This window comes from Equus caballus, chromosome 18, assembly GCF_041296265.1.
Source record: "Equus caballus isolate H_3958 breed thoroughbred chromosome 18, TB-T2T, whole genome shotgun sequence".
Classification (NCBI taxonomy): Eukaryota; Metazoa; Chordata; class Mammalia; order Perissodactyla; family Equidae; genus Equus; species Equus caballus.
Window position 1 is genome coordinate 29,158,519 of NC_091701.1, and position 7,626 is coordinate 29,166,144.

The 7,626-nt window shown below is 36.0% G+C and overlaps 1 long non-coding RNA gene across 1 annotated transcript; it reads right to left on the bottom strand.

The window, feature by feature from the left end:
• Positions 1-4,374: 4,374 nt before the first annotated feature.
• LOC138918709 (uncharacterized) lies at positions 4,375-7,178 on the bottom strand. The gene is made up of 2 exons (XR_011428409.1): positions 6,897-7,178; positions 4,375-4,539 (listed from the first exon to the last, which is right to left on the bottom strand). It is a non-coding gene; the product is annotated as an uncharacterized lncRNA (long non-coding RNA).
• Between the last annotated feature and the right edge of the window lie 448 nt (positions 7,179-7,626).

Sequence of the window (7,626 nt, forward strand, 5' to 3'; positions counted from 1 at the left end):
GTTTGCACCTGTGTATGTGAGTTGTATATATACCTCATATTGAATACAGAAAACCTATTACAATGTAAGTGTCTTTTTCCCTCTCTCTTCATGTTATATATATATATATATATGCATAATATTACATATATGTAGCATTTTCTTGAATTGAATTGAAAACTTCACCAGGAAAATCTTATATTTTTTACTATCAATGATCAAACATCCTATAAAAAATTAAGAGAAGAACAGTGTATTATATTATCTGGAATTTTACCATTTGTGTGATTCTTCTTTCCTACTTGATGTTCTAGATTTCCTTCTGGTATCATTTTTTTTCTGTATAAAGAAGTTTCTTTACCAAAAATTTAAGAATGGGCTTTGTGGCAACAAATTCTCTTAGTTTTTCTTTGAAGATGTTCTTATTTTACCTTCATTCATGAATGATATTTTTGCTGGATATAGAATTCTCAGTTGATGGTTTTGTTTGGTTTTCAGCACTTTAAAAATATTGTTCTACTTCTTTCTGGCTGCCATGATTTCTAATGGGAAACTCACAATTATCTGTGTTGTTCCTTTACTGATAATGTCATTTCTCTGCTTTCAATATTTTTTCTTTATCTCTAGTTTTTAGCAGTTTTTTAATGTTTCTGGGCATATATTTCTTTGTCTTTATCCTTTTTCAGGGTTTGATCAGCTTCTGATATTTGTAGGCTTAGGTCTTGCAGCAAACCTTGCAATATTTCAACCACTATTTCTTTAAATTCTTTTTAGCACTGCATTCTTTATTTCCTCTCTTTTGGGGCTCTGATCACATGAATATTAGACTTTTTTAAGCTTTGTTCAACTTTCCTCTAATGATTTTTCTTTCAGTTGTTCATACTGGATAATTTCTATTGATCTATTATCAAGTTCACTGACTCATTCATCTGTATTTCATTCAGATATTTATATTTTCTATTTATTTATTTATTGCTGAGATTTTCTATTTTTCCATTGAATTCAAGATATTTACAATTGTTTTTTGTAGTACTTTTATAGTAGCTCTTTTAAAACTTTGGTAGCTTAATTCCCAAATTTGTTTCATTTCAGCATTGGCACCTGTTGTCTTTTCCCATATGAGTTGAGATTGTCCTGGTTCTTCACATGCCCAAGTGATTTTGGATTGTACCTTGAATACTCAAAATATTATGTTACAAATCTCTGAGTCTTCTTTAAAAACTGTGGAGAGTGCTGATTTTTTTTTTTAAAGGAAGTTGCCATGGTTATTTTCAGGATGCAGGTTCAAACCTGCCTTCTGTGGACAATGGGTCCAATTTCAGTGTAGTTTTCAAATGTTTTAAAATTCTGTTTGGATCTGTCCCAAGTGCCAACCATCCATTGGCCAGTCTTGAGCCTGGGCTCTGGTCTGTTAGTTGACTTCTCACGTTTCTGTTATATTGACTAGAATCAGATCCATTTGTGCACAGCTTGGAGGTGACCCCAGGAGTTGATAAACAACTTTATAGGATTGCTTTTCTCAGCTCCTCACTGATTATAATCTCTCCAGTACTCTCAAGCTCTATGGGGCTCCCCATTTTGGTTCTCTGATCAATAATCTAGGATTTGGTTGGCCTGCTCTGTTGTGCCTTTTTGAAGCTGTGCCCACATCTGGGCCCAAAAGGCAGGAGAATAGAGAGAGAGAGTGAAAGCATCAGAGGTTTGCTACGTCATTGGGATCACAGCTCCGTAAGTCAGAGAGGAAGATTCCTCTCCTTCTGAGTTGTGGCCCCGCTGGGCCTCCATTGCTGCTACTGTTACCGCCATCCCTGGATTGCTTGGGGGCTGGTTCACAATAGAATGATGAATTTTTTTAGAACAATGGAAGGAAAAAAAACACAAAACAAAACAAAAATGAGGGATATCTACACTGCTCTTAGTGTTAAGCATTCCCTTTCCTACTTTTCAAACCAGAACTAGAAGCCTTCTCCTGGAATTCTGTCTACAGCCAAATGCCCACTTCTGGCTTTGGGTTGCATTAAGATCAAGTTGGAGCATGTCAAAGGAAATATGAAATGGTATACAGATTTTCAGTTCCTTGATATTGTAAATTTCCCCTCTAATCTGCGTAGTATCTTTACTCTTTTAGAGTTATCAAGTAGTAATTCCATACATTCTGTGCAGGTTTTATAGTTCCATTCTATGTCATAGAACGGATACTTACATCATCTTACCTGGCACAAGAACCCCAATAGACTGTAATGCAATTGTATCACCATACAATCCTTAAATATTTACTGAGAGATAGGAAAGTGATTTTTATGTACATTAATTTCTAAGCCAGACTGCCTTAGTTCAAATGCTAACTACTGCTTACTGGATACAGACCATTATTTGAATTCTTTCTGCCCGTCTTCTCATCTTTTTAAAGGGAACAGTGATAATAATAGTATCTCCCTTTCAGTAAGCTACTTAGTTAATATATGTAAGTGCTAAGAATAGTTCTTGGCACATAAGGAACATCATATAAGCTTTGCTGTTACAGTTTTGGATAAAAATATAGTTTCTAACTCACCATCTTTATTGTACAATCTGAAGAATACCCAGTAATCAGCAGTGGAAATATTAGGATATATGTGAAATCACTTTGTTCATTTCAGACTTTGTAAGAATGCACGTGATCTTTTTCTAGTTTAGGTTGTCACTTTCTCCTTTTCCTCACTATTTCCTTCAGTTCGCTGTATCACATTGTCCTGTTAAGATACAGTGCTCACGACCTGGCCTGACCACTGTAGCAATTAAATCACATAATCAGAAAGCTAATTTCATAGCACTTTCAGAAGGTTATTAATTGTTGATGTATATATTTTGGAGAAAGTCAAATATTGGGCAAAGGGCGTATGCTGATAGTCATGCATCAGACAGGATTCAAAGGGAAACTTAAAACCAAGCTTCCTCAGGATGAAGATAACAATCAGAAGACTGATGCTATAATGTGGAAAAAAAAGCAGACCACCTCTCACTCTTCCTCCTCCACTCAGGGTAGGTCACTAAAAGTACACTTTAGAGGTTGAAGAGAATTATTACCAGAATTTTTTCCCAATAGTATCCACAAAAATGTAACTCAACAATTACAGTGGAACACACTTCTATATTTGATGCCTAGACAAAACAAGAAAATAACATAATTCTGTTTGAAGCATACTCTTAATGGTGTCTAGCCTAGAGGAAAGTTTATAGTGATCTTAGAAAAGTTTATGGACTCTGATCAAACGTCAGGACCATGTATTCGTGTGTGTGTGTATGTGTATATATATATATATATATATATATATATATATATATATATATATATATATAACATTAGTTGAATGTGTGTGTCCTTGCTTGTTTGGGAGTAGTTTATTGTTCAATGAGATAAAGTAGATTAAAAATAACTATTTATTTATTTACTTTTTTAAGACTAAAGGAACCTTAATATATAAGAACAATGTTCTAGGCAATGGCCGAGTTCCAGGCAAAAGGCCAGAGTTCTTTCATTCTCGGCCTTTATCTGGAGGTCTCAGGCTCTGTGTGGAGGCAATGGGTACCAAGAAGGTGAGGGGCGGGCAGGGCACAGTGGAATATTCTACCCTCAACGGGAAGACTATTCTATCATTGACATTGTTCATAATTGCCAGCGAATTGTGACAAAAAAAAGCACTCTTTTAGTAAGTTTTAGTATTATTTTAAAAGTCTCTCCATACAATGCACACCCTATTGCCTGGACCCAGGGTGACAACCACTGCCCTCATCATTCTCACATTCTGTGGAAGGAAGATGATGGAAGCAATTTTATCCTCTATATTCTTTCAGGAAGAAAGACACCTGCTTCTCGCCCGGGCATCTCAGGAAACGTCCCACTGTGTCTTAATCCCTCTGACAGGGAACGTACACCTCTTTGAACCAATGCCTGTAGCTAGGGGAATGCTCCTCAGTGACTGACTTAAGCCAATCAAGGTACATGCTAACTCTACCCATCCCATAGGAGTAAGAGTAGGCAAGGGATGGCTTCTCAAAGGAAATTTAGTGCTTTCACCAAAAGAAAGTTGGATGGATCCTGGACAGTTTAGTACATTTTCCTTAGAATTCTTTGTGTACTTTAGCTAAGTGATTTGGTATAAAGATGAAAGTGTTGATTATTACCTGTGGCTTACAGTTTCAAGGTGGAATTTTTGGCCCTCTTTCGTTTTAAACCTCTTTCATATGGTGACATACACTAGAGGATCACACGTTGGAACTGCACTTCTGTCAACAGAAACACAGGCAAAGCAGCCTAGTCCTGAGAACATGTGTCACTTATTATATCTATCTGTGCTAACTGTCTAACCGACCACATGCATGGAATTTTCAGTAAGGTCCGTGTCTGCATCAGTATTTGGTTAAATATATGAACTTCTGTTCATTGTTTATTTGTCTTGATGAGTTGAATCAGCAACCATAAAACACAATTAAATGCATCCTTGAGCAGTAGTGGCATAACTGACTTTAGCCCTTTTATATGTATCCTCTCAAGATATCCATCTTTTTCCACACGGGTTTCTGCAGAAAAAAACAAATGAAAGAATTGTACAGTATTTATCATTTTACCATTTGGTTAATTCTAGCAAGCCTGACTTGGCAGTTACAGACTATACCAGATATTAGCAAACTATGGTCCACAGATCAAATCTAACCCACTGCTTGTTTTTGTAAATAAGGTTTTATTGCAACTGCCCAATCATTTACATATTGTCTATGGCTGCATTGGTCCTACAATGGCTCAAAAAAGTCTAAAATATATGCAATCTTTCCTTTTACAGAAAAAGTTTTCCAATGCTTGGGCTGTACCAATGGCTTACAAACCATTATATAGCAAACCTATGAAACCGTGCTATACATTTGACTCGATTTGTCCAAGGCTATGTATACAGTTGAGAGAAACAGTAGAGATATATAGAAACACGAGTCCCTCTGTGGCATAAAGAAATGTATCAGCTAATCAGACTTAAAGAAACATCCCTGAATTTGTCATGTCATGCAGAGATAGTAAATGACAACTCAAAGGACAGTGACAGGATTAGGGAATCAGCCTTCCTGCTGCTTCCACATCAAATTAGTACTTGTGAAACTTACAGAGCTCCTTCAGAGGAGTTTTGGTGAAGGTTCATACGTGCAGAGAAGTGACACATTTGATTTCTAAGACACACACCTGTGTGTGTGTGTGTGTGTGTGCATGCATGTGTGTGTATGTACACGTGTGGGGGTGAATGTGCCATCTAGTTTTCTAACATATAACTCAGGAGACACATTTCAGAAATCTAGAAAGGTAAAGCTAAAAAATATCTACATCAGATACCCATTCTCCCAAAGCCTGCTTAACTTCACCACGCAGAAGCTATCACAGAGCCTCCTACTGAGGAAACACCCGCAGGCCATGCGCTTTGGCAAAAGCTGGCTTCTGACTCTAATCAGCCTGTATAATTATAAAATAGACATTTGATTTATTCAAATTCTGAGCTTGCTGTCATCATGGTGGTGGTTGTATGTGTTCATGTGGTGTGTGTGTGGGGTGTGTGTGTATGTTTGTGTGTCTGTTTCTAAGGGACACATTGGAACCATAGTGCAACAGCCGAGATCAGATCAACATGTTCAGTACAGACCAAAAGACATGACTGGAAATAGGTGAAAATAATCTGAAAGTACTAATGTGTTATTCTCTAATTCAGTGTGTGTATATGTGTGTATCAGTTTTCTTAGTTTATATTATTTTATCAATTTACCATTAATTCTCTTTTAATACTACTATCTTATGAGTACTATTCTTCAAAAGAAGTGTTATTTTGTAGGACTTCTAATGAACATTTATTTTTAGAAAGGATTTTATTTCAAGCTTATGAAACATATAATAAATCATCAAAAGATATAAAATTACATCATCTGGTTATATTTATGTTCATGAATATAATGTGACTTTTTTCACTTCACATAGGTCTGTGCTGTCAACCTCAACCTTTGCAAGCGACATTTTCATTTAGAATCTTATCATTTTATAATTATTACTTTTCAGAACTCCCAGGGAGCGAACAAAAGCTTCCTCCTTGTATTTCCATTGTTATGTTTCTTTGAAGAACAAATTAAATTTCAACCCCAGCCAAAATAAACTTTTAAATGGCAAAATAAATCTAGAATTATGTGAAAAAAAAATCTAGGGAAAGCTCGACTCTGGATATCATAAGTTCAGGTGTATTTAAGATAATTTACTACCGTGTTTTCTTTTCTTTGTGCAAGGCTGTGGCGCCATATGCTCCCTTTGTAGTAGAAAAGGGAGGAAAGAGCTAAGGTTTGAAAAACATTACTACAGAATGAGCTGAGGAAACCAGTTAGTATATCATTTTATCCTGTCCGGAGAACAAAGACGCAAAGCTGGATTTGCTTTCCCAGCTTAACTCCCATCTATCTCTTTTACATACCCTTTTCCTATTAACATCAGTGATATGAGGATATATAGGAGGAGTCTATAGTCTGAATATACGTAGTTAACTGCATTGGCTCAATGTACCAATAAAAAATTAACAACCCCCTCAGTATATGGGGCCGTTTACCTAATCTTCTCCCAAGTATCTTGCCCCCCGGAAGAAAAACACACAATTTCATTTACCATACACAGCTGATATGCGAAATGGACTTTAGTGCTTTAAATGTATTAAAATTATGATTTGACTTTTACATAAAATGACTCAGTAAGCTCACTTGGATCTGTCCCCACAAGTTGCCATTTTAGAGAGTCATTTTTTCCCCACAGTTCACCATATTGCTAAAATAAATTGCCTTCTCTCTTTCTTTGTTTTGGCTTCCCCTGTGTTTTCCTTTGATTTTTCTGTTCATTCCTCCTATCCATTCTTGCTCTGAATTCTTACCTTTCCTCCTGCTGAGAGTAAATACACCTTAAGGCTGTACTGCTGCTCCATGGAAGAAATAAAGAAAAGCTGAGATATTTCAGTAACGAAGCTATGGTATCTTGAAGAATAATGGAAATGCAGGATCATGAACATCAACTTTCACATGTGCTCAAAATATTCTGAACAAAGTCACTAAGGACATTGTGAGGAATTTTTTGAAACAACACTTGGCAAATTTTCCCTAAAGAGATCTGGGTATTCCCTAATTTGGTAAGATTTCTCATTCCTTAACTCTTCCACAGTGTCTGATATAGTATTGTTTTTGTTTTTCAGTTGGCTCTTTGTTTTACTAAACACTAAGCTTTTATTAGCTTTATAATATTTACTGCTTTTTCAAGTTTTATTTGTATATTTATTGCACTTTAATTGCTTTACCCATTTGCTATTCCTATTTCCTTTTTGTATTTCTTTTCCCTTTTCTATTTCCCTTTTGTAACTTTTCAGATTCTCAATTTTTAACAGGTTAGATGGATATGTACATACACACATATACACGCTAATCTAGAGAGTTACGAGAAGTGTAGGTGCTCTCCCAAAGCTGCAATCACGACAAAATGTTCCGAGGTTTCTTGTGTTAATACCAGTAAATGAAAAGGGATCGTGTTGACCTTGGGTACTGGATCTAAGATCTCCTGATGCAAAAGTTAGTTTAATGTTCAATATCCCAGGACATTTTGTGGTCAGTGGA